This window comes from Macaca mulatta, chromosome 17, assembly GCF_049350105.2.
Source record: "Macaca mulatta isolate MMU2019108-1 chromosome 17, T2T-MMU8v2.0, whole genome shotgun sequence".
Taxonomy (NCBI): Eukaryota; Metazoa; Chordata; class Mammalia; order Primates; family Cercopithecidae; genus Macaca; species Macaca mulatta.
The window spans coordinates 11,451,960-11,479,186 of NC_133422.1; the positions used below are offsets into that span (position 1 = coordinate 11,451,960).

At 39.6% G+C, this 27,227-nt stretch overlaps 1 protein-coding gene across 6 annotated transcripts in view; it reads right to left on the reverse strand.

Annotated features, from left to right (window-relative positions):
* The window catches only part of LOC106994212 (uncharacterized), a 395,709-nt gene that overhangs the window by 221,253 nt on the left and 147,229 nt on the right, over positions 1-27,227 (reverse strand). Inside the window, exon 1 of one of the 6 annotated variants that reach the window (XR_013407869.1) lies at positions 681-1,058. The exons of the other annotated variants lie outside the window; for them this stretch is intronic. The gene's annotated coding sequence lies outside the window, so the exon portion shown is untranslated. Of the gene's footprint in view, positions 1-680; positions 1,059-27,227 lie in introns of those variants that run through there. 6 annotated transcript variants of the gene reach the window in all.

A 27,227-nucleotide genomic window follows, 5' to 3' on the forward strand; every position in this document is an offset into this window, starting at 1 on the left:
ATGGCAAGAACCCCCGAACTCCCTCTCTTTCTTTTCTCTGGGCTTGCCTCCTTCACTATGGGCAGCTTTACCACCCTCCATTCCTCCTTCTTCTCCCTTAGCCTGTGTTCTCAAGAGCTTAAAACCTCTACAACTCACACCTGACCTAAAACCTAAACGCCTTATTTTCTTCTATAATGCTGCTTAACTCCAATACAAACTCGTCAGCAGTTCCAAATAGCCAGAATATGGCACTTCAGATTTTTCCATCCTACAAGATCTAAATAATTGTCGTAAAATGGGCAAATGGTCTGAGGTGCCTGACATCCAGGCATTCTTTTACACATCGGTCCCTCCCTAGTCTCTGTTCCCAATGCAACTCGTCCCAATCTTTTCCTCCCGCCTGTCCCCTCCGTCCCAACCCCAAGCGTTGCTGAGTATTTCTAATCTTCCTTTCTACAGACCATCTGACCTCTCTTCCCTCCTCGCCAGGCCAGGCCCCAATTTTTCCTCAGCCTCTGCTCCCCCACCCTATAATCCTTTTATCACCTCTCCTCCTCACACCTGGTCTGGCTTACAGTTTCGTTCCCTCCTCCTCACACCTGCTCTGGCTTATGGTTTCGTTCCACGACTAGCCCTCCCCCACCTGCCCAGCAATTTCCTCTTAAAAAAGTGGCTACAGCTAGTCAAGGTTAAGGTACCTTTTTCCTTATCTGACCTCTTCCAAATCAGTTAGCATTTAGGCTCTTTTTCAACAAATATGAAAAACTTTAGCCCAGTTCATGGCCTGTTTAGCAGCAACCCTGAGATGCTTTTCAGCCCTAGGCCCTGAAAGGTCAGAAGGCTATCTTATTCTTGTTTTCTCTATTACTACTATTAATAGACGCTAAGACTAAATATCAATAAAGGCCAAAATGAGCGAAGAAAGTGGCAGCCCTTTCATTTGCAAATATGCACGCATTCTCAGGCGAGGTTCACTGGTCCGCGGGGGGGAAAGGGCCAGGGAAGTCGCGCTGGCACTCTCGGGTGAGATTCTCCACTCCACCAATGCGGGGGCCGAAGAAGTCATACCGGCGCTTACCGGCGGCGGACTTTTATGCCTGGGAGCTGGAAGGGGAGGAGTTTGGGGCGTGTGTGTAGGAGTGGCTTCTTGAATTTCGGTGTCCCCCGGCTTGACGTCACTCTGCACATGCTCAGTTGATTTGGTTCTTCCTGGGCGCGGGAAAATCTGTGATGAAGAACCCGGAAACAACAGGGACTGCTCCATCTTGTTCACCTTCCTCCATCTTGTCCCTTCTCCCTCACCCAAACAATTCTTAAAATGCATTTTATTTTATTACCCAATCTGCTCCTCACGTTAAATAAACCCCCGAAAATTAAATTCCGGCCCTCAAACCCCACAACAGGACTTAATGAACCTCGCCTTCAAGGTGTACAATAATAGAGTAGAGGCAGCCAAGTAGCAACTTATTTCTGATGTGCAATTCCTTGCCTCCACTGTGAGACAAACCCCAGCCACATCTCCAGCACACAACTCCAAACACCTGAACCGCAGCTGCCAGGGGTTCCTCCAGAACCTCCTCCCCCAGAAGCTTGCTACAAGTGCCGGAAAGCTGGCCACTGGGCCAAGGAATGGCCGCAGCCTGGGATTCCTCCTAAGCCGTGTCCCATCTGAGTGGGACCCCACTGGAAATCAGACTGTCCAACTTGCCAGGCAACCACTCCCAGAGCCCCTGGAGCTCTGGCCCAAGGCTCTGACTGACTCCTTCGCAGATCTTCTCTGCTTAGCGGCTGAAGACTGACGCTGCCCCATCGCCTCGGAAGCCTCCTGGACCATCACAGACGCTTTGGGTAACTCTTACAGTGGAGCATAACTCTGCCCCCTTCTTAATCAATACGGAGGCTACCCACTCCACATTACCTTCTTTTCAAGGGCCTGTTTCCCTTGCCACCATAACTGTTGGAGGTATTGACAGCCAGGCTGCTAAACCTCTTAAAACTCCCCAACTCTGGTGCCAACTTGGACAACATTCTTTTATGCACTCCTTTTTTAGTGATCCCCACCTGCCCAGTTCCCTTATTAGACCAAGACATTTTAACTAAATTATCTGCTTCCCTGACTATTCCTAGGCTACAGCCACACCTCATTGCTGCTGCCTTTTCCCCCAGTTCAAAGTCTTCTTCACATCCTCCCCTCATATCCCCCCACCTTAACCCGCAAGTATAAGATACCTCTACTCCCTCCTTGGTGACTGATCATGCACCCCTTACCATCTCATCAAAACCTAATCACCCTTACCCCACTCAACACCAATATCCCATCCCACAGCACGCTTTAAAAGGATTAAAGCCTGTTATCAGTCGCCTGCTATAGCATGGCCTTTTAAAGCATGTAAACTCCCCTTACAATTCCCCCATTCTACCTGTCCTAAAACCAGACAAGGCTTACAGGTTAGTTCAAGATCTGCACCTTACCAACCAAATTGTTTTGCCTATCCACCCCATGGTGCCAAAGCCATATACTCTCCTATCCTCAATACCTCCCTCCAGAACCCATTATTCTGTTCTGGATCTCAAACATACTTTACTATTTCTTCACACCCTTCATCCCAGCCTATCTTGCTTTCACTTTGACTGACCCTGACACCCATCAGGCTCAGCAAATTACCTGGGCTGTACTGCCGCAAGGCTTCACAGACAGCCCCCATTACTTCAGGCAAGCCCACATTTCTTCCTCATTTGTTACCTATCTCGGCATAATTCTCATAAATACACACTCTCCCTGCTGATCGTGTTCGGCTGGCTACTCTCCCAAACCCCAGTCCCTTCTACAAAACAACAGCTCCTTTCCTTCCTAGCCATGGTTAGTGCGGTCAGAATTCTTACACAAGAGCCGGACCGCGTCCTGTAGCCTTTCTGTTCAAACAACTTGACCTTACTGTTTTAGCCTAGCCCTCATGTCTGCGTGCAGTGCCTGCCACTGCTTTAATACTGTTAGACGCCCTAAAAATCACAAACTATGCTCAACTCTCTACAGTTCTCATAACTTTCAAAATCTATTTTCTTCCCCCAACCATGGCTCAAGACAATGCTTATGCTGGTAAGTTAGCTAAAAAAGCAGCTAGCGTTCCAACTTCTATCCCGCAGGGCAGTTTTCCTCCTTCACTTCGGCCACTCCTATCTACTCCCCCGCTGAAACTTCTACCTGTCAATATCTTCCCACACAAGGCAAATGGTTCTTAGACCAAGGAAAATGTCTCCTTCCAGCCTCACAGGCCCATTTTATTCTGTCGTCATTTCATAAACTCTTCCATGTAAGTTACAAGCCGCTAGCCCGTCTCTTAGAACCTCTCATTTCCTTTCCATCATGGAAATCTATCCTCAAGGAGATCACTTCTCAGTGTTCCATCTGCTATTCTACTGCCCCTCAGGGATTGTTCAGGCCCCCTTCCCTTTCCCACACATCAAGCCGGAGGATTTGCCTTCAGCTTAATCTCTCCCACTCTAGGTTCCCACACCGCCCCAATCTGGCTTGAAGCAGCCCTGAGAAACATTGCCCATTCTCTCTCCATACCATCCCCCAAAAATTTTCGCCGCCCCAACACTCAACACTATTTTGTTTTATTTTTCTTATTAATATAAGGAGGCAGGAATGTCAGGCCTCTGAGCCCAAGCCAAGCCATCGCATCCCCTGTGACTTGCACGTATAGGCCCAGATGGCCTGAAGTAACTGAAGAATCACAAAAGAAGTGCAAATGCCCTGCCTCACCTTAACTGATGACATTCCACCACAAAAGAAGTGAAAATGACCGGTCCTTGCCTTAAGCGATGATATTATCTTGTGAAATTCCTTTTCCTGGCTCATCCTGGCTCAAAAAGCTCCCCAACTTAGCACCTTGTGACCCCCACTCCTGCCCGCCAGAGAACAACCCCCCTTTGACTGTAATTTTCCTTTACCTACCCAAATCCTATAAAACGGCCCCACCTTCATCTCCCTTCGCTGACTCTCTTTTCAGACTCGGCCCGCCTGGACCCAGGTGAAATAAACAGCCATGTTGCTCACACAAAGCCTGTTTGGTGGTCTCTTCACACAGAAGCACGTGACAGAAATCACCAAGAATAAAACTTGTAGTAGATAATAAAAATATTAAGAGAAAGGAATCAGAACATACCACCACAACAGAAAACATCAAATCACAAAGGAAGACGGCAAGAGAGAAGAAAGGAACAAAAATACAACAAAATAGTCAGAAAAAAATTAACAAAATGGCAAAAGTCCTCACCTATCGATAATTACTTAAACCTAAATGAACTAAATTTTCTAATCAAAACACATAGAGCGGCTATCCTTTGATCCTCTGGGGGTTGCAGTAGGGGAGATCCTTCCAAGCTAGTCGCTATACAAAAGGTAGGGACTGGAAGGATTTTCTTTCATAGAAAGAAACCAAAAATTTGGGCACAATATCTAGAAAATAATTTCATTGTGAAACATTTTATTAAATCCTAATATTAAATCACATTTAATTATACATTCATTGGCTCACATTCAGTAAAACTGCACAGAACTAGAACTATTCAAAAATTTAGATCAACATAAATATCACCACAAAAGCAGCAGTCACTATGCCTGTTAGAAATGCTCACAGACAACCTGTCCAGTCCTCCAGTGATGATGGTTTTTCAGAGCTGTACCATGTCTGTAGCTGTGCCACTCACATCTCTGTGAGGGCCACCTTTAGAATATTCTGTAGTATGAATATAAATAATAAATAATAAACCTCCCTCCACAGAGTGTTTCTAGAGGCTTGAATGTTGACTAAATTTATACTTTGTGATTGTATAACCTAACTTCATCAAACTTCTAGATTTCTCTTAATAAATAAGTGACTTGACTACTGACTATTAGATGTCTTCTCTTTCACCTGTTTTGAAAAAAATTTTTTAATCTGTCTTTGATTTCTTACCTACTAATGGAAATATGACAATTTAACCAGCTTTTAACTACAAAGATACTGCTATATTCTTCTGCATTTCTTCTCTATGCCTCACACTTTCTGTTATTTGGGACAATGATGCCAACTTGCTGAACAGCAATGGAGAAGATCCGCCAATGATATATAAATCAACCATTCCAAATCTTCCTCATGAAAACTAAAATATTTGGACAATCTTCAAAACATTGATTTTATATAATTTCAGGCATCTGAAACGCAAGGCACATCCCACTTAAGGCTCTATCTACATTGCACCAAGCAATATAAACTTCTGGATTATGTTAAATCAACTCAAAGATAATAGTCATTAATCAGCAGCGTAGAAATAACCATAAAGATAGTTCCATGTCATGCTTGAATCTTCTTCTAAAATGACACCAAAAAATGTTCTATTTTGTTTATTTGATTATTGATGATTGCCAAGTATTCATTGTATTCCATTGTCAGTATGTGAGCTTGCAATGTTTCTCATTTCCTCCCAGATCAAAACCACATGCACGATACCCTTTAAAAGATAATTTGACATGCTGATCTTTAATCTTTTGCCATAATGACTCATAGTAAAGAAATTTTCACTTGAATGGTAGCTCTTGGATACATTATTTCAGAGGAATGAGTCTAACAGTAAGAAATCCATGCAGGTTGTCTGGGAAGATGTTTTGGATTAGAACCCTTCAAATATTCCACCTTGTCTTTATGTAGGGTTAATAGATTTGTGGTATGTATACATTGTGTTATCTTTCTTATGAAGATTTCATAGTCTTTAACTGAAGAAAGATAAAACGTGAATTCTTGTGATTATACAGCTACGTACAAATGGTCTGGATTAGCGCTGTCCAATGTATTATTTATGAAATTTTAGATTTTCTATTAGCCACATTTTAAAAAGTGAAACAAGAGGTAAAATTAATTTTAATGATATACTTTAACTCAATATATTCAAAAAATTACCATTTCAACATGTAACAAATATTTTTAAGTTATAGTTGAGATATTTTAATTATTTCTTGTACTTTTTTTTGCAATCTGGTTGTGTTTTGCACATACAGCACATTTCTGTTAGAAGTAGCCACATTTAAAGTGCTCAATCACTACGTGTAATTAGTGGCTACCATCTTGAACAGTGCAGGTCTAGTTATGGTGGTGATTAAGAGGAGAAAATGGGCTTCAGATAGTTTAAGAGTTGGAGCTAATATGATACAATAAGAAAAATGTGGGGTTTGGTTATTTATATTCAAATTCTAGTTTTCCTAATTAACTAAGAACCTGTAGAAAAATGGCCTTGAATCTCTCTCTGTCTGTTTGCATGTTTGTCGAAAACAGAAAATGATATTTCATCTGGTTATAGTTAACATTAAATGAGGTAATGTGCATAAGTCTTTGAAAATGCAGAAAGGCCAGTGTTCAGAGAATGGGGCTCTCATGGGGGGGCAGAAGCTTGAAAGAAAGATAAATCCCAAGAATCCAGGAAACCCAGCTGGAAGTGAACTATTCTGCAACCAGATTCCCCTGGAGAGGTAGGTTGGACAAAAGTTGCTGTCATGGTTACTGACATGAAGAAATATGGGTCTAGCAGCTGAAGGGTCTTTGCCAGCTCCACAGACCACTGACAGCTGATGACAGAAGCACACACTGCCCATGTAGAGTCCTCTGGGTCTAGGGAGTTGAAGATCTATTTGCAAGAGACTGGAACTCAGTGTTCATTGTACATGACTCAGATAAAACCGGGTTCTGGGCAGGGATTCACACTTTTTTAAATGACCTGAATAAAATAAGGTGGGAAAGAACTTCCTAGTTCTCTTGTTCTATTAAACAAAAACCTGTAATTGTTTGAAATAACAAAGCAAGGAATCTTTCCTAAAGGAGACAGCGGAAGGAAAAGTAACCTAAGAATGCCTAGTTGGTTTGATGCTAAATTGAGGGAAGGAAGTACATTTTATAGTAAAAGTAAAAATCTGACTTTAATGTACAATTGCTAAGAGGTATAACAAAGAGGTAACTATACCCTGATGGAAATAAGATGTTCAAATTGCTGAAGTCATTGTAGAGGAAAATGTGTATACAGGTACATAAAGAGGCAAATTAAAAAGAAGAGAAATGTGTGTTTGTTTCATCAAATACCTAGAAAGACAAGATAACCTGGAAAACATAACTTTAAAAGATGTAACATTATACGTCCCTCAAGGGAGTAAGCACAAAAATGCCTGTTTCTTGCTACACAAATATCTTCTTCATAAGAATAGCAATGCAACCATAAATCCTTAGAGTATGAATCAATGAATAAAGAAAGAAATGGATGAATATATAACTACTCAATAGAGCAGAAGTAGAAGTTAGGAAAATAAGAAAAAGAGAAGAAAAAAATAAATGCACAGGTCCCAGTAGTGGGAGAAAGAACTAATTCCCATATGTAAGTAAACTATTCATATATCTTATGGGACCAGGAAAAACCAAACTGAAACAGCAAACCCAGAGTATAAAGTCAGAAGACAGTGTTAATAGCAAAGACAATTTAATACTTTTGTTTTATTTTGTGTGTTCTTTTTTGATGGTGATGGAATGGGTCTGCTGGTATCCCTCTGCTTAAGGAAATTTCCTAAACAAACATTCTTATAAAATGTATTAATTTGGAAGTAGCAGTCTTCTAAGACAGATTTAATTCACACACAAAAAATAATTATCCTTTCCAGTGCTTTTTTTTTTTTTTTTGAAAAAACGAGCTATTTTACCAAGTTGGAAATAACTGAATTGGGAAAAATGGTTGAGAAGCAAGTGGCTTTTCTTATTTAAATAAAATTGTAGGGGAATCGAAAGCTGATTTCATTTTCTCGCCTGTGAAAATAGCTCAATGCAATGACCACGTTCCACAGTGTCACCTAGTGGTCTTAAGGGTCTGGATTCAGAGCGGAGGCAAACAGTGGGGAGATGTATTCAGAAGCCTGCCATTTCAGAGAGCAACCGTCTCTTTTTACTGAAAGAGGGAGTTTAACAGGATTAATTGCTGGCCTCAGAGCTTGGTTATGAGGCTAACAGTCTCCAGCTTCACCTGTGCTAATGAGTTTCACAGCATTGGCCCTCAGTTAGTTTTACAAGCTTTAAGTCAGAGCTTTGAAATTTGGTTTGCACATATCTGAGAATGTAAAACTGTGTGATCTGGTATTTTTTTGAGACTTTTGTCCAAGAACAAGATAGAGAACATATCAGACAAAGAAATGCATGGTTTTATGCAAACATTATTTCCAAGTTGTATGGAAAGGATGTGTACACAAACAGCCTCATTCTCCCCATCATGCTGTCACTGTGTCTCCTATGTTTGATTCTCATTTGATTACAAGATCGTGGGCCTCACTGATGTGGCAGTGCCATTTGGTTCCGGACACTGTCCTTTGTCTCCAGGACCATTGCAACTGCCCCTTCACTGACTTACCTGCTGCCTTAGTTCATTTTCTGTGGTTATAACAGAACACCACACACTGGATACTTTATATAGGAAAAAGGTTTATTTTGTCTCACAGTTCTGGAGGCTAAAAATCAGAGAGCATGGTGCCAACATCCAGTGAGGGCCTCATGCTGCTTTATAACATGGCAGGAGGTATCACGTGGTGGAAAAGGAAGCCAAGGAAGCCAAGGAAGCCGAATTCTCAATTCTATGAGATCTAACTCACTCCTGTAAGAACGGCATTAACTCCTTCATAAAGACAGAGCCCCCGTGACCCAAACATGTCTTACAGGTCCCATCACACCTCAATACCACATTGCAGACCAAATTTTAACACGAGTTCCTGGGGAGGAACAAACCACATCCAAACCATAGCACCTTCCAACATCCTGGACCCCTCAGAATTTATTCCCCTCTTTGCTGCCAGTCCACTTTCTGAAATATCAATTTGATTGTGTTATTCTCTACATAAACCCTTGAGGGTATTTCTTTTTTTTTTTGACCTCAGCATAAAGTCCAAATTCCCCAAGGGACATGTATGACTCTTCAGGACCCACCACTACTCACTTTCCAGGCTTGGTCTCCTTCTATTTCTACTCAGATCCAAGCCCAGCCAGACCGAGCCTTATGGGATGCACACCTAGGCCCTAGCTCATGTTGCTCCTACTGCTAGAATGCTCTTCCCCTCCCCATCTTTACCTGTGTTATCCCTGCTCATTCTTCATCCTTCTCCAACCTCAAACTTGAGTTAGGTATCTTTCCTACATTCTCCTAGAGTATTCCACATGGTCCATCTTGTGATACTTCATATATTGTTTAATCACTACTTCTACTTCATTATACTATTAACTCCTTGAGTGTCTTATATCTTTATATCCATAGTGCCTTAAAGAGTGCCTGGGACAGACTTAACCTTGATAAATATTTGAATGAAAGAATGCATGAATAATTAAGCCCATGGCTTGCTTCTCTGCACCTAATGCAACCAGCCAATCAACTTTGTTCCAAATATGAATGTGACATGATGCTTGATGAAACTTATCTGGGGCTATTAAATCACAGAACCAAAGAAAAAGAAGAAGATGGGTTACATTCTAAGAAGAGCTCACAACAATAAAACTCAGACATCCCCCACCCAGGCTCTACTACAACTAAGTAGGTGGTGGTTCTACAAACAGACAAATAAATTTAAGTCAATTTTTCTGAAGGTTTTTAGTTAATTGGGGGAACTAATTTAATTCTGAAAATTCTTGAGAAATATTTTCCAGTAAAAATATCACATTGGTATGCAGAAGAATAACCCAAAAAGTAATCATGAAATCTTATATCAATACACAACAGTTCTCAAATATCTAAGGAAATTATTTCACTTTAGAAAATTCTTATTTAAAATTATTTTCACTATGTTGCAAATACAAAATTTGTTCTGATTTTTTGAGTTTACCCAAGTTAAAGATAACCCTTTTGTGATGTTAATTTACCTATGAACTCCTTCCAAATTGTCTTTATGAAGAAGTTGATGGCTTAGATATTGTTTCTCTTTTCACAGTGAAAAACACCACCTGATACTTGGAAAGGTACTCAATGCCACCCTGGGTAAACACCGGTGGTTTCCATTTATGTACTGGCTTCCTTTGCTCTACTTCCTATCATACTGTTATGGAAAGAATTTTTAATGACATAAATGATCTAAGAAAACAATAATTTAATATATTTGGGGTTGAATACAAAAGAAATTTTAATGTTCTTTTCACTTGTATCAAAGTAAATGAAAAAAGTAAAAGAGTTGTGCAATAAAATGTGATATAAAGTTTTATTTTGGGTCTTATAGGGCATGTTTTGGGACAATAAATTTTTATGCTGTATGTCAGTATTTTTGTTGGAACTACTAACAACTCCATTAACAGATGGAAATTCTCTCATACAATGTATCAAACCTGTGAATCTCCTCCTCAGATAAATTTTATAGAGAATATTTTTCATATTTATATGAAACAGAGACTTAAGTGGAAAATAAATCTTATTTTCATGGAAAATAAACTCTGCTTCATAGAGGAACAGTACTTCTGCCATTAATGTCTGAATTTTCTTGTTTGTAGCATTCTAATGGTATTTTATGAAATCTGAAAAGAACCTCTCTTATTTTGTGCAACCCTCGAGATAACAAACTTCAAAAAGACCCAGAGAGTGAAGTGAAAATATGCTTTCCATTATGCCTACTGAAATGTTGAGCATAAGTCACATATACATCTATTTGATTTATAAAGTATATCCTTCAAGCTCACATTTCAGTTGGAATCCAACTATTCATTGAATGAGAATGGAACTATGGAATTAGGAGTTTGGGATTCTAGTCCCCTCTTGCTAACTACCTGTGTGATCGGGGACAGAATCTGTTATTTTTCTGGGACCTTGGGTTTCTCTGTTGTGAAATGAGTTGAACTAGATGGTTTCTAAGATCTACTTTTCATACAGCCTGAAAAGTGATTAAGTGAATTATTATATAAAAATTATACATCACATCAACAGAATATTTTTCTTTCTTGAGCCACCAAGATTTTACATTTTAATACTTCAAAATTTGCCTAGAATGCTCTCTGCCATGTTTTTGCCCGTGTGAACTAAAAAAACAAGGTTAAATGGAATCTACTTGGAGGAAGTATTGATCTTATTTTTCTGTGAGATTAGAATCTGAAGAACAGTATCTGTTATTTTAGCACTTAGTTAGAATTCCAATTAGACACCTGCTTGACAAATTTTCCCAAAATGTATTCTCTTGAACACTAGCTCTGTGTGAGTTAACAGATACTCTGCTCTTGCAGAAAGAGTCCTGATGTCAAATAATTTGGAGAAATGGTGGATCAGCACAATTAAACCAGCCTCATTACCACATTTAGAACATTAAACTTAATGCTAATTTGATTTTCCAGTACAGAAATGTAGTGTGCTGTAAGGCGGGGGTGGTCTGCTGCCACCTCAGTAGGTAATCCCCTCCCACCACACATAGCTCGCAGCATGAGTAATTAGACAATGAGATTTTTGGCCAGAGCAACAAGGTATATAGATGCTAAACCAAACCCAGATTTATTAGGAGTAGTAGAAAGGGCAGATCTTGAATCAGTCCATTTAAGCTATCTGCAAGTTTAATTTAAAGAAATACTCCCTAAAAATGAGAGAGAAGCAAAAATGCAAAGGACTTTTCTGGAAGCAATGGGTTGCATTAACAGGAAATGTTCACACTGAGGTCACCAAGAATTACAGGAACCACATACTCAGGGCTTTTCCCAGGGGAAAGGTGGGTTGTGCTTGCTTTTGGTTAAGGGGACACTGTCCATCACTGCAGATACCTTACTCAGCGGGGGATCTCATGGCAGGGCTCTGCTACCCAGTCATTTTGCTGGAAGGCTGTGGGGTGGTACTCACTCCAGGGTCAGAGCTCACTGGTACAGCCTCAGGGACCAGGCTAACCATGAGGCCAGGGCAGGTCCCTGAAGTTCATCCTAACCTCAGCATCGTCCTCCCTGACTACTATTGACACCTGGCCAGCCTGACCCCATGTGCTGGTCACAGAACAAAGTTCAGAAATAAGGCAGCAGAGTTTAGAAATTAGAGCATGGCTTTTGGGGTCAGATTCCCTGGGTTGGTATTCTCAGCAGTGATATGAACTATCTGTATCCCAGTTTCCCCATCATAAATTAGGGGACTATCTGAAGAGCTACCATGGAGTTCTTTTGAGAATTGAATAAGTTAGTTCACAGGAAACAATTCATAGTTATTATTATTACTTTGCATTACTACAGCAGATTCAATTTTTAAAATATTTCTAAATCTATTCTCTTATTTGAATCTTATAAAACCCTATAAATTAGGGCAAATGTTGAGTATTATGCTTTTTTCTGAGATGAGGAAATTAAAGCACAAAGCAGCTGAACGACTTAGATGGTTAAGAGCTTTAGAATCAGGGATAATTGGTTTTGAATCTGATTCTACCACCTCCTAGCCCTATGACTTTCAGTAAATGTCTTCACCTGTCTGTGTCTGTATTTGCTCACCTCTAAAATGGAAATAATAATGGTATTTACCTCACAATGTTGTGAGAAATCAGAGTTAGTAAATTTCAAAGCATTTATAACAATTCCCGGCAAATAAGAACTACTCAGTTTTACTGTTGTTTTTACTATTTCTCCCCTAATTAGTCTTACTCTTTCCCTGTTGCCCCAGTGTTTGATATAATACTTGATACATAATAGGTGATAAATAACATTTCACTGAATAAAGATGCTACAGGATTTCAGAAGAGAAGGAGATCATGAAACCCAGGGAAGTCCTAGAAGATTTTATGAAGGAGGTGGGGCTTGGGTTGGCTTCATGGGTGACTAGGATTTAAACATGTGATGGAAAACATGTCAGCATTTTTATAGATGACAGAAGAGAGAATATATATTATACATATACTCCTGGATTTATTCATTTGCTATTATACATTTACTCCTGTATTACATATAATGCATTCAACTTTATATTAATTTTCTCCATTTCCAATTAATTAATGGCAAAACCTATTCAAAACAAATTATAAAATGTAGCTTTATCTTACACATATGTTTTATGTGTTTGCTGCAAGTTTCATTCTATATAATCAGGCATCAAACTGAATTAATCATCATAAGACATTGTGGGAAAAAAGTAAACTCAAAAACCTTGGGGATATTGCTCAGATGCATTATAAGAAATGATCCACAATAATTTCACAGAGAACTTTCATTTTATCAAAATTTTATTTTTGCCAAGTGAGTCCAATTACAACTCTGCTTCTATTAGTAACTTGGGATTTTTTTTTTTATGGTTCCAGGCAAAACCTCTATGTTTAATCTGCCTGGAGTAAAATTCCTTCTTCAACTGTCAAAGAAACAGTTGAGCTATTAGTATGTTTTTTACTTACTGATTGCTAGGAGTCCTTGAGTATTTTGATTTTTTTGTTCTGCACATGTTTGCCATTGCCAGTGGGGGTACATTAAGCATGTTGTCATGTAATTAACATTGAGTGCTCTTCAGAAACTGAAAAAGGTTTTTTTTGTTGTTGTTTTATTTTGGTTTTAACCCTGTATTTGTAGCACTTCCCACCCTATAACACAATAGTCAAACACAAATGGAGAAGGACAGGCAGAACATTGTTCTCTATGTTGTTGTCCTCAGATCACCCCCTTGTGGATCAGCTGAGATTCATGCTGTCACACTTGACCTAGTCACTACTGTTTGTACCCCTCCCTCTCCAATTTTTTCTATTCATGGATGATTTTATTTACTGGGCTCTTTCTTCCTTTCTGTCATATTTCTTAACAACTTCAATACCCACATAGATGACTGATTCAGCATCTTGGCCTCTCAAATCCTCAGGCTCTTTGTTTCCAATGACCCACCACTTCCTCCCCACCTCAGCAGCACATCTGGCATCTGTACAAGACCCTCTTCCTGATAACCACAGCCTTTCATTCCAGCTCTTCTACTCTGTAGAGCCGCCCAAGGAGTTGTTGGGCCTACCAAAGCAACAACTCAACTGTTTCCTACTCTCAACCTTCTTCTGGTGTCCTTCTGCCCCATCTAACCCAACACAGATTCCATGGCCCCCTCTCTCCTGCCTTCCCCCTTCACTGACCTTGCAAAGCTAAAACTTGACTTAAGCTCCGCTAGCCACCTGATTTCCACCTGCACCCACGCAGCTCAACAACACCAAGACGAATTTACAACTAATCAGACCAGCTTCTTTTTAAATTCATAGACAGACTCTCAAACGAGCACACAACCCTGTCTGGGACTCCTAGCATATTTCTAATGTTTGCCTGGACATTGCTTCATATGTTACTAAAATAAATAGAGACAATCAGATGGGCACAGAATTGGCTCACTTTACCTGGATTCACCTACATTAAGAATATCACTATTGGGTCCAATAGGTGGATCAAGATATATAATACATTTTAACAGTATAAGTACATTTTTTTGTTTCCCTGAATTTGTTAATTGAAAATATTATACCTGCAATAAAGGCAGGCTACTTGGCAGTATCTTTTAAATCTTCATTAAATTTTTTAAAAAATATATTGCTACATTATACTATAGTTAGGCATATTCCTATGTGTTGGGACAAAAAAAATTCCAGCATTATTTGAAGACGAAGAGTCAGTGGCAACTAGAAAATGATCTGTAGGGTACAGGGTTATTTTCTCCTACCTTTGTCTTTGATTTTTCTTTATGAATGAGTTGGATGAAGATAAACAAAGCCAACTTATCAGATTCACAGATAGCAGAAAGTTGGAGGCAAAAACTAGTATGTTGGATCAAAAGATATTGGTAAAAATTTAACATGCTATAAGCATGGGCTAAAACAAGATAAAATTTAACAAGAACAAAAATAAATTTTTCACTTAGGTTTAAAAGCAAGTGTGTGATACAAGTTCAGAATGTAGAACAGTGAATTAACAGAAAAAAAAATGTACAAAATGCAGCAAAGCACCATGGCACATGCATACCTATGTAACAAACCTGCACATTCTGCACCTGCATCCCAGAACTTAAAGTAAATTTTTTAAAAAAGCACAAAAGTATTGTTGCATTTACATAAAATGTGTGTTCATCACAAAGAAAGTAATAGACTTCCCCCTATTTCATCCTAGGCAGAGGTCAGACCTCAGCTGGAGAATGGGGTTTAATTCTGTGGATTTGATTTCAAGAGAGATGTAAAGCCTACAGCTCATCAAATAAAAGGAAGACAGGATAGGGTAGAATGGAGACCTTCTGGTGAGTGAGAAGCACATATCTGAGGGGCTACAGAGTAAGCCCTCCAGTGGCTGAAAGACAAATCCAAGGCCATCGGGCATAGTTGAGTCTGGTGTCCACCAGAATCCCAGCTCTGCAAGTGACTCATGCAACCTCTTCAAGCCTCAGTGACTTCACCTACAGAAACATTTGGGGTGATGTTAGTAATATGAACAATCACCTCATGAAAATGCTACGGAAACTAAATGAGATAATAATCCATTTGAAGCAATTAGCTCAGTCCTGGCACATAATAAGTGCTCCATGAATATGTGTTATTGGGCAAGGGCAGAGCTGGCAGAAGGTATAGAACAAAAGCAGATTGCTTCTGTGTAGCCCAAAGTGGGTACTTCCAAAGTTCAGTACTTTTTATATTTATACTTTTTATATTTATTTATTTCACCTAGTTATTTTGGGAGGCTTTTTGGTTGCTTGTTTTTGCATTTTGTGTTTCACTATTGCACTTTTGAATCCAGACAATTTTAGTTCTAGTTAGAGGGGAACGTTGAAAATAACTATGTTTTTTTCTACATTCAGTCCAGAGAACAGAGGGAGAAAAGTGGCTCTGAACATATCAGGTGTCATGGTAACAAGAACCATGACGCGGAGACAGACATGAGGAAATGGTCAAGACCTGCTTGGTTTCCATGCCCCAGAGTCTCATTTTGAAAACCTTCTTTGCTCCTGCCTTGGAGATGTGAGTTTTGTTTACACAAGGGTGATGTTTCCTTACCTATCGCATTCAGGAGGACTGGAGGACAGACAGTAATTTCCTGTGGGAGAGACTCAAAGCAGCTATTTGTCTTAAGCCCCTGCCACTGTGCAGCTTGTCCATGGCAGAGAGCTGTGAGCCTCTCCTATAACCTGTCAGGAATGATGTTGCATTCCTCACTGCTCCATTAAATAGGGTGCTTTGGCTTCAATCCCTTTCACCGATGTTAACCATGTTCTCCCCTTTTTGTCCCTGGAGAAGAGAAAGAAGTGCTAATCACTTCTCCTGTAGAAACAGTACATGCTGCAAAACTAGCCAGATGCCTCATCTCTGTTTCTCTCCCCAGATCTCCTCTGAGAGACTTAGTCCATTTTCTATTGCTGTAACGAATACCACAGACTACAAAATTTGTAAAGAAAAGACATTTCTTACATTTCTAGAGACTGGGAAGTTCAAGAGCATGGCACCAACACCTGCTGAAGGCCTTCTTGCTGCATCACAACATCACAACATGGTGGAGGACATCACACGGCAAGAGGGCCAGCGTGTGTGCATATCAGCTCCGGCCTCTCTTCTTTTTATAAAGCCACCAGGCCCATGATGGAGGCCTCAGCCTGATTACCTTATCTAATACTAATAACCTCCCAGAAACCACACTTCAAATCAGCATATACATTTGAGGATTAAGTTTTCAACACATAAAATCTGGGGGACAGATTCCAACAGTAGGACTTGTATTACCATACTGCTCAATATGTTTCCACTCTCCTCTGTTCAACTTCTCAATCGGTCTTTTTAAAAATGCCTTTTGTGAAAGCTTATACACTGTTGGGGGGAATGTAAATTAGTACAGCCTCTATGAAAAACAGTATGGAGATCTTTCAAAGAACTAAAAATAGAACTGTCTTTAATCTAGCAATCTCACTACTCATCTACCCAAAGGAAAAGAAAGTATTATATTAAAAAGGTCCTTGCACTCATATATTTATGGCAGCAATATTCATAATAGCAAAGCCATGGAATCAACCTAAGTGTCCATAAGTGGATGATGTATGCCATGGAGTACTATTCAGCCATCAAAAAGAAGGAAATCATGTCTTTTGCAGCAACATAGATGGAACTGGAGGCCAATGTCCTTAATGAAGTGATTCAGAAACAGAAAATTAAAAACCACATGCTCTCACTTATAAGTGGAAGCTAAACAGTGGGTACACACGGACATACGGAGTGGAGCAATAGACATTGGAGACTTCAAATAGCAGAGGGTGAGAGGGGGTGAGGGATGAAATATCACCCACTGGGTACAGTGTTCACTATTCAGGTGATGGGTAAACTAGAAGCCCAGACTTTAGCACTACAAAATACATTCATGTGACACAACTGCCCTTGTACCCCTAAATCCATAAAAATTAAACATTTATTTCAAAAAGATAAAAGAAAAAATTGCTTTTCTTGTCTTATCCCTCTGGCTTGCATCACTCACTTTCTTCTGTCCTTTGGAATCAAAATTCATGAAAGAGTATTTCTCAGAGTCAGACGGAGGAGGTGCTGTGGTCATGCTCTGTTCTTTAGTTGGTGATGGATGGTGATATTCATTTCATTACTGTGTCTTGCAACTTACGTGTACATTACATATGTGTTTTTATAAACATCAATGGAGACAAAAGAAAAAAAAAAAGTAGCCTTCGTGTGTCTCTGTTGCCTTCTTGCCCATTTGCTACTCAACCCACAGGAATCTGGACCCATCCCCAGAGCTCCATTGAAATTTCTCTGCTAATGTGACCAATGGCCTCTTCATCACTAGGTGGCCGTTCTTATTTTGCCAGAACTCTATGAGGTATCTGATGGGATTAAGACTCCATGACTCTCTTTTCCCCAGTTTTATTAGAGTATAATTGACAAAACTATATATATTTATGGTGTAGATATTTATATATATATATTATTTAGTCTAGCTAATTAACTTATTCATTATCTCAGTTTTTTTTGTTTAAGGTCTACTTCCATGACTCTTAAATGTTGCTTCCTATTTTCTGGACAACCTCTCTCCACCCTAGTTTGCCATTTTCTCACTGTTTCCTCCCAGGCCCTCTTTTTTCTGCTTAACCACCTGTAGCAGATGCTGTTGGTTAGCTAATCAACCTTCATTCCCAGTGGCCTCCTCCCTGACCACCTCCCAGGCAGGATAGGCCATTAAGAGAGCTCTGATGAATGAGGCTTATGCAGAAGGCTGTAAGGTTTTCAGCAGAGCTTTGCTTTCCTGATATTTTCACCCTTCTCCTTCCCTCCTGCTACAATGCAGACATGATGACTGGAGTTGCCCCAGCAAACCTGTGACTGGATGCTAAGGGAAAACGTAAGTTAAAGAGATTTCTACACCAACTGAATACTCAACTCAAGACTTTTTGTTATAAAAAAGAATAAAATCCTATTTTTTTAAAGCCACAATTCAGGTTTTCAGTTGTAGCCAAATGCAATACTGACATACTCTCAAATGTTATCTCAGAGTTCTGTTCTCAGTTCCTTTTTCTTTTCATTTAATACATTCTCCCTGAATAATTGAACCAAACCCACTGACACCAATACTGATGAGGTAGAAATCTACAACTCTACCCCAAACCCTTTCCCCTCTTCTCCCCTATTCTATGTTAAAGTACCTTTTTATTTTATTTATTTATTTATTTATTTATTTATTTATTTATTTATTTATTTATTTTGAGACAGAGTCTCATTCTGTCGCCCAGGCTGCAGTGCAGTGGCCGGATCTCAGCTCACTGCAAGCTCCACTTCCCGGGTTCACACCATTCTCCTGCTTCAGCCTCCCGAGTAGCTGGGACTACAGGCGCCCGCCACCTCGCCTGGCTAGTTTTTTGTATTTTTTTAGTAGAGACGGGGTTTCACCGTGTTAGCCAGGATGGTCTCGATCTCCTGACCTCGTGATCCGCCTGTCTCGGCCTCCCAAAGTGCTGGGATTACAGGTTTGAGCCACCGCCCCTGGCCCGGATGTTGAAGTACCTTAAATTCATTATGTCCAAAGCTTCCCTCACAAGCCTCTTTTCTTGCATGCACTGCTGGTTAACACATTCAGTCTTTAAGCAAAGAGAAAATAACCATAAAATCTTCTCAATTACCACTTAATTCCATAACCAAGTAGAGAATAAATCCTCCTCAACTTCATTTAGCCTTCCAAATTTCCCTCTCCTTTACTTTGAAGGATAATTTCACTGGGTATGGAATTTTAGGTTGATGATTGTTTTAACACTAAATATTTCACCCCACTCTCTTCTTGTGTAGTTTCTCTTGAGGGCAAGTCTGCTTAAGAACAGAGTGCCTGGGTATATTTTTGTTTTTGTTTTTATTATACTTTAAGTTCTAGGGTACATGTGCACAACGTGCAGGTTTGTTACATATGTATACATGTGCCATGTTGGTGTGCTGCACCCATTAACTCGTCATTTACATTAGGTATATCTCCTAATGCTATCCCTCCCCCCTCCCCCGGCACCCCACAACAGGCCCCCGTGTGTGATGTTCCCTTTCCTGTGTCCAAGTGTTCTCATTGTTCAATTCCCACCTGTGAGTGAGAAGATGCAGTGTTTGGTTTTTTGTCCTTGTGATAATTTGCTGACAATGATGGTTTCCAGCTTCATCCATGTCCCTACAAAGGACATGAACTCATCCTTTTTTATGGCTACATAGTATTCCATGGTATATATGTGCCACATTTTCTTAATCCTATCTATCATTGATGGACATTTGGGTTGGTTTCAAGTCTTTGCTATTGTGAATAGCGCCACAATAAACATATGTGTGCATCTGTCTTTAGAGCAGCATGATTTATAATCCTTTGGGTACATACCCAGTAATGGGATGGCTGGGTCAAATGGTATTTCTAGTTCTAGATCCTTGAGGAATCACCACACTGTCTTCCACAATGGCTGAATTAGTTCACAGTCCCACCAACAGTGTAAAAGTGTTCCTATTTCTCCACATCGTTTCCAGCACCTGTTGTTTCCTGACTTTTGAATGATCGCCATTCTAACTGGTGTGAGATGGTATCTTATTGTGGTTTTGATTTGTATTTCTCTGATGGCCAGTGATGATGAGCATTTTTTTCATGTGTCTGTTGGCTGCACAAATGTCTTCTTTTGAGAAGTGTCTGTTTATATCCTTTGCCCACTTTTTGATGGGGTTGTTTGTTTTTTTCTTGTAAATTTGTTCGATTTCTTTGGTATATTTTTAAATGGCTACTTTTCCTCTCCCGCTGCCAGAAGCACAAAGGAATTTTTCTCTGCTCTTCAGAGAACCAGATACGGTTCCTGGACGTAAAAGTCATAAAAGTGTGGAGGCTTCTTCAAGACTGGGCCCTCCTGGAGTTTTTAACTCTCAACCTTGTCCACACTGACTTTCTCTACCAATTTGTCAATCACAGATTATGTTTTCCTACCCTAGTACTGGTTCCCACAGAGTTTTTGTTCCTGGGCTTCTGCTCTGATAGGTAGTGATTCTCTGTATATGCCTATCTATCAATTTTGGCTTCACTCACTGGTTTAGCTAAGACCTCAGTTCTCTGATGGATCTAAGTTATTGATTTTCTGTTTGTTCATTTATTTTTCTTTTTGCGTGAACAGGGTAAATGACTGCCATGCTTCTTGCATGCCAGGCTGGAGACGAGAAGTCCTGAATTTGTTCCAAACTATCTCTTCTTCTCAACCCAGCAGTCATTGTCTTTGTTCAGGCCACCAGCATCTATCTTTCAGATTGATGCAACAGCCTTTGTTCTGCCTCCCTGCCTCTAGCGTCACCCCTCTTACATGCATTTATTTATTCAAACACAGCATTTACTGAACACCTGCTTTGCATCAGGCACAAACTAAGACAACCAATGATGCAGACATAGCACCAATTTCTGCAATGAAATTAATCAGTTCACTTCCCTGCTTAAAATCCCCCATTGCTCCTCATGAGCAGCAGGTGGGAGCCCAATTCTACAGCAAGGACCTCAGTGCCCTTCGGTCTGTGACCCAGTCATCTATTTCAGACCCATCTCCCCTCTCTTTCTCTGTGGTTCCTAAAGACCCTTCTCCCATCTCTCATGAGATGTCATCCTCCATGCCTCTGCCACTTATTCCCTCTGCCTGGATGCTCTTTCCCTTTCTTGTCTAACTAACCCCTCCTGATCCTTTAAAGTTTAGCTTAAAAGTTAGTGGATCCTTGCCAAAGGGATAGTCTTAAATAAAAGACACCAAGGGATCCATTTAGGAAAGAAACCACTTGAGGGTATGACTGTAAGATCTCTGATAACCTCAATTTTTTATTGTAAAATAATGCTTTAAATTTTTATAAACTATACGTTTGTTACAGAGAACTTAAGACAAACAGAAAAGGTATAACAGAGGAAAAACGACACCCATGATCCCTCATTCAACAAAAAACACAGCTAACATTATCGACTGCTTATCTACCATCATCTTTGTGCTCAAACTGATGATGCACTTTAAGACCTCAACATTTCTCAACAGTATTAAAGACTCTTGGCACCCATGATTTTCGGTGGCTGCATAATGTTTCTTTTATGTATAGGCTGTAATTTGCTTAACCCCTCCCATGTTGTTGAATGTTTTGTTTCCAATTTTTGTTATTGTAACTTATGCTATCCTGAATATCTGTGTGCACAAAGCTTTGTCTACATTTCTGTTATTTCCTTGTGAGAGATTCTTAGAATTGGACAACTCAGGGAAGAGACAGAGGTTTTTAAATTTTTTATTTATTTATTACACTTTAAGTTCTGGGATACCTGTGCAGAACGTGCAAGTTTATTACATAGTTACACATGTGCCATGGTGGTTTGCTGCACCCATCAACCCATCATCTGCATTAGGTATTTCTCCTAATGCTATCCCTCACCTAGTCCCCCATCCCATGACAGGTCCTGGTGTGTGATGTTCCCCTCCCTGTGTCCATGTGTTCTCATTGTTCAGCTCCCACTTATGAATGAGAACATGCAGTGTTTGGTTTTCTGTTCCTGTGCTAGTTTGCTGAGAATGATAGTTTCATCCATGTCCCTGCAAAGGACATAAACTCATCGTTTTTTATGGCTGCATGGTATTCCATGGTGTACATGTGCCACAGTTTCTTTATCCAGTCTATCGTTGATGGGCATTTGGGTTGGTTCCAAGTCTTTGCTATTGTGAATAGTGTTGCAATAAACATACATGTGCATGTGTTTTAATAGGAGAATGATTTATAATCCTTTGGGTATATACCCAGTACTAGGATTGCTAGTTCAAATAGTATTCCTAGTTCTAGATCCTTGAGGAATCACCACACTGTCTTCCACAATGGTTGAACTAATTTACACTCCCACCAACAGTGTAAAAGCATTCCTATTTCTCTATATCCTCTCCAGCATCTGTTGTTTCCTCACTTTTTAATGATCGCTATTCTAACTGGTATGAGATGGTATCTCATTGTGGTTTTGATTTGCATTTCTCTAATGACCAGTGATGATGAGCTTTTTTCATGTTTGTTGGCTGCATAAATGTCTTCTTTTGAGAAATGACTGTTCATATCCTTCACACACTTTTTGATGGGGTTGTTTTTTCCTTGTAAATTTGTTTAAGTTCCTCCCAGATTCTGGATATTAGCCCTTTTGTCAGATGGATAGATTGCAAAAATTTTCTCCCATTCTGTAGGTTGCCTGTTCACTCTATGACAGTTTCTTTTGCTGTGCAGAAGCACTTTAGTTTAATGAGATCTCATTTGTCAATTTTGGCTTTTGTTGCCATTGCTTTTGGTGTGTTATTCATGAAGCCTTTGCCCATGCCTATGTCCTGAATGAACGGTATTACCGAGGTTTTCTTCTATGGTTTTTATGCATTTAGGTCTTATGTTTAAGTCTTTAATCCATATTGAGTTAATTTTTGTATAAGGTGTAAGGAAGGCGTCCAGTTTCAGTTTTCTGCATACGGCTAGCCAATTTTCCCAACAGCATTTATTAAATAGGGAATTCTTTCCCCATTGCTTGTTTTTGTCAGGTTCATCAAAGATCAGATGGTTGTAGATGTGCGGTGTTTTCTGAAGCCTCTGTTCTGTTCCATTGGTTTATATATCTGTTTTGGTACCAGTGCCATGCTGTTTTGGTTACTATATCCTTGTAGTATATTTTGAAGTCAGGTGGCATGATGCCTCCAGCTTTGTTCTTTTTGCTTAGAATTTTCTTGGCTATACAGGCTCTTTTTTGGTTCCATATGAAATTTAAAGTAATGTTTTCTAATTCTGTAAAGAAAGTCAATGGTAGCTTGATGGGGATAGCATTGAATCTATAAATTACTTTGGGCAATATGGCCATTTTCACAATATTGATTCTTCCTATTCATGAGCATATAATGTTTTTCCATTTGTTTGTGTCCTCTCTTACTTCCTTGAGCAGTGGTTTGTAGTTCTCCTTGAAGAAGTCCTTCACATACCTTGTAAGTTGTATTCCTAGGTATTTTATTCTCTTTGTAGCAATTGTGAATGGGAGTTCACCCATGATTTGCCTTTCTATTTGTCTATTATTTGTGTATAGGAATGCTTGTGATTTTTGCACATTGATTTTGTATACTGAGACTTAGCTGAATTTGCTTATCACCTTAAGAAGATTTGGGGCTGAGCGATGGGGTTTTCTAAATATACAGTCATGTCATCGATACAGAAATTTTTAAGACTCTTGATACATATTACCAAATTGCTTTACAGCAGTTTAGACCACTACTCCCATCTGCAGTGTGTTAGAGTTCATGTTTTCACAGAAGCGTCACCTGAATTGAGTACTTTTTAAAAATTTTTCACATATTTCTTTTTTTAAAAAATATTTTAATTTCTTTGCTTATTAGTTCAGATAAACTTTTTATGTGCTTACTAGTTACTTATGTTTCTTCTTTTTGAACTAAGATAGCCTGAAGTTTCAGAATTGAACATAGTGTTACAGTAAGAAGACTAATTCTCTTCAGTGATCAATCAATTTGAGCTATTGTATACATTTGTATATAAGGTTATTAGTTATTTGTCAAATTATGTTTTTAAAGTTATGTTTAAAAACACATCAGGAAGAACTCAATTTACTCACATTAATTGATAAGCTATCATGTACCTGTTACTGTTATAGACAAGCTATAGAAAGAAAAATTAAACATATATTTGCCCTCAAGATGCTTACACATGACCTCATAAATTTACCTCATAAATGGTACAAAACGGGGTGGTATTTTCTAGTGAGCTAGAAATTTAGAGCTCACTGTGAGTTCAGAGAAGATCTAATTCCTTCCAATGAAGAAGAAAAGTCAGAGAAGGGCAGAAGATTTTCAAGAGGAGCACTAAGAATAAGGAGTTTAGTAGGCAGAAAGGGGGAAAGGCACACCAGATAACTTACTTTGCCCAGTGGACAACATTATTAGGAAACCTGTCTTGCAATGAAAAGCTGATATGCTTGGCGGGTTGCACAGTAAGGTACATTAGGAATTTGTAAGAGCCTGGAGTGATTAGTTTGAGGTCAAACTATGAAGAAGCTTATATGTATTGATAAGGAAAGGGAGCTCATCCTTTCTGTGTAGAGAGTCAATAGTTTTTAAAGGAAGGCACTATTATTCTAATTTCACAGATGAAGACTTTGAGGTGGAGAGAGGTTAAGTACAAAGTCTTGTTGTTAGGAAGTGAAAGAATTTGAATGTGTGAGTCCTGAAACAGGGCTCTTTAAAGCACAGTGCTATAATTCTTTCCATTAGTCCCCTCATCTTTACCATGCCTATGTGAAGGAGGCACCAGGAGCTCTGCTAGGAACTGAAGACTGTGGAAGGGGAAATGGGTTCCATTCTCTCTTCAGATATCACACATCCACACCCAACATGTGTGTATGTACACACACACACACACACACACACGCACACCCATCACATCACATACCAACAGAAGAAAAGCTACTCATCTACCTGGACATGACAGATAGCAGGCACTGAAGGAAATCAAAGTATTTTATCTCCAAAATATGTTTATTTGACATGTTTTGAAATGGCCCTTGTGGGGAAAATCTACATTCTATAGAGAGTCCCTTTCTTTTTCCAAGTCTCTTTCCCAATCCAGTAGAGAATTAGCTAAGAGTCTGGCACCTTTTTAGGTCTGATAAGAAACATTTACAGTCTATTCTCTCTGAAGCCTGTTAGCTGGAAGCTTCACCTGCATAATAACAACGTTTGTCTCCACAACCCCTTATCTTCACCTGCCACTCATTTCTATTGATTCCAGATCTTTAATCAGAAAATATTTGAACTCATCTATGACCTAGAAGCCCCCACTTTGAGTTGTCCCATTTTTCGGTACCAAGATGTTACCAGATAGGGGTTCTGATCCAAGAGAGGATCCAACCCAAGAGAGGTTCTTGGATCTCACACAAGAAAGAATTTGGAGCGAGTCCACAGAGTAAAGTGAAAGCAAATGTATTAAGAGAGTAAATGGATGAAAGGATAATTACTCCATAGACAGAGCAGAGCATTCCCAAAAGCCAGAGGAGGAACACACCTTAGGTACAATGCTTGTTTATATATAAGATAACAAAGCAAAACATCATGGGGGCTCCACTACAAGGGCTTGTGACAAAGGATTGTTAATCTTTGTGTCACTACTGTCCTCTACAAGAATCTATATTATTATATTCAAAGTGAAACTTACTCTTAAACTAAGAATGCTTTTGTTCTTAAGATATCGGGAAATCAGGACATTTCCTGGGTCTGTTATTTCCTGGGTCTGTTAAGTCCTAAGTCTGTTTGGTAAATATTATTAACTTGTTCCCTTAACTGTAAATACCTTGTTAAGAATGCCCAACCTCCTAGGAATGAAACCCAGTAGGTCTCAACCTCATTTTACCCAGTGCCTATTCATGATGGAGTCACTGTGGTTCAAATGTGTCTGACATATTTTCCCCCTCCCTTTTACAAGAAGACTCTTAATCCTAAGGGTTGTACAGGGATGAAAAATCATCTTCTGTAGCTTCTTCAGTCTCAACAAGGGTGACGATATTCCTGCCTAACTATTAGAGTATCTTGTATTCAGGGTATGGAGGAGTTCAGTCAGAAGATGCCAGTATGGTGAGGGTCATTCACAACTCTGAATCCTGACAAAAGGTGACATCTGGGAGATTAATAAGTGTCTAATTTAAGAAAGCATTGAGTAAGCTTATCTCTCATTCCTATACAAAGAGTACAACAGCAATATATCCCACAATAGCAAAGCAATATAAGCAAAAGTATTCCAAGTAAACTAAATAAGAAGACTTTTCAGGAACTGGGCAATTGTTGGAATCAAGCTGATAGGGGGTTGACTGACAGTACATCAGTGACAGAGATGTGAGTGTCTAAGGCTTTCATAGCCTGGGTAATATTATGTGAATAGTCTGGAACATATACATGAAATTCAGTTTTGATCAAAGCACAAGCTCCCCCTTGAGCCACTGTTAAAATGTCCAAAGCCATTTGGTTCTGTAAGGCCACCTACCTAATTTGAGAAGTTTCCTCAGCTAGGAGGGGAAGGACATGGAGTGTAATATTGAGAAGTGCAGCTGTGTTTGGCTAGGGCTTCCGCTTGCAGCTCCATATCAACCTTGGCTTGTGAGGAAATTATAGCCGTTGGGTAAGACCAAGACCACCAAGACACCTGTTTTTGTCACCTATGGCAAGACTTTACTATTTCCCAGTTAGAGAAGAGAGAGTCCAATTTTGTGAGGATATATCCCAAGAGATAAGGGTGTATACCTTCCAGCCGCATTATAAGGTAAGTCCAGCTAGCCATGAGTTCCACAAACCCATAGCCATTCCCAAGGAGAAGCGTAAGCACCTATTTTTGGCAAATTATGTTACCATCCCATCCACAGGTGGTCTGTTAAAAGAAGGTCTGTTAAAAGAGTGATTACACTCTTCAGGTGCTAACCATCCTATATCATGGGTTTCAGACTGATGGTGACTGTTATTTTGACTTTCAAAACATAGAAGCACTTTGCTCAACAGTTGTGTTTGGACAGCTGTCATCCACCCAAGTCCATCGTGTACGGTATAACCTAACGTTGAACTGGAATTCAGCTGTTTTTTAATTAGATGAAAAAGGTGTCTTTTTGTTTCTCTGTAGGAGAGGAAGACGCTGAGGCCCGTGAGACTATCGTACGTGGGGAAAGTGGGTGTGTGTTTACCATTTTCAGTTTCCCGATCATAATAACGAACGTCCCCATACACTTAGGCTAGCTAGTTTAATACACCAGGGC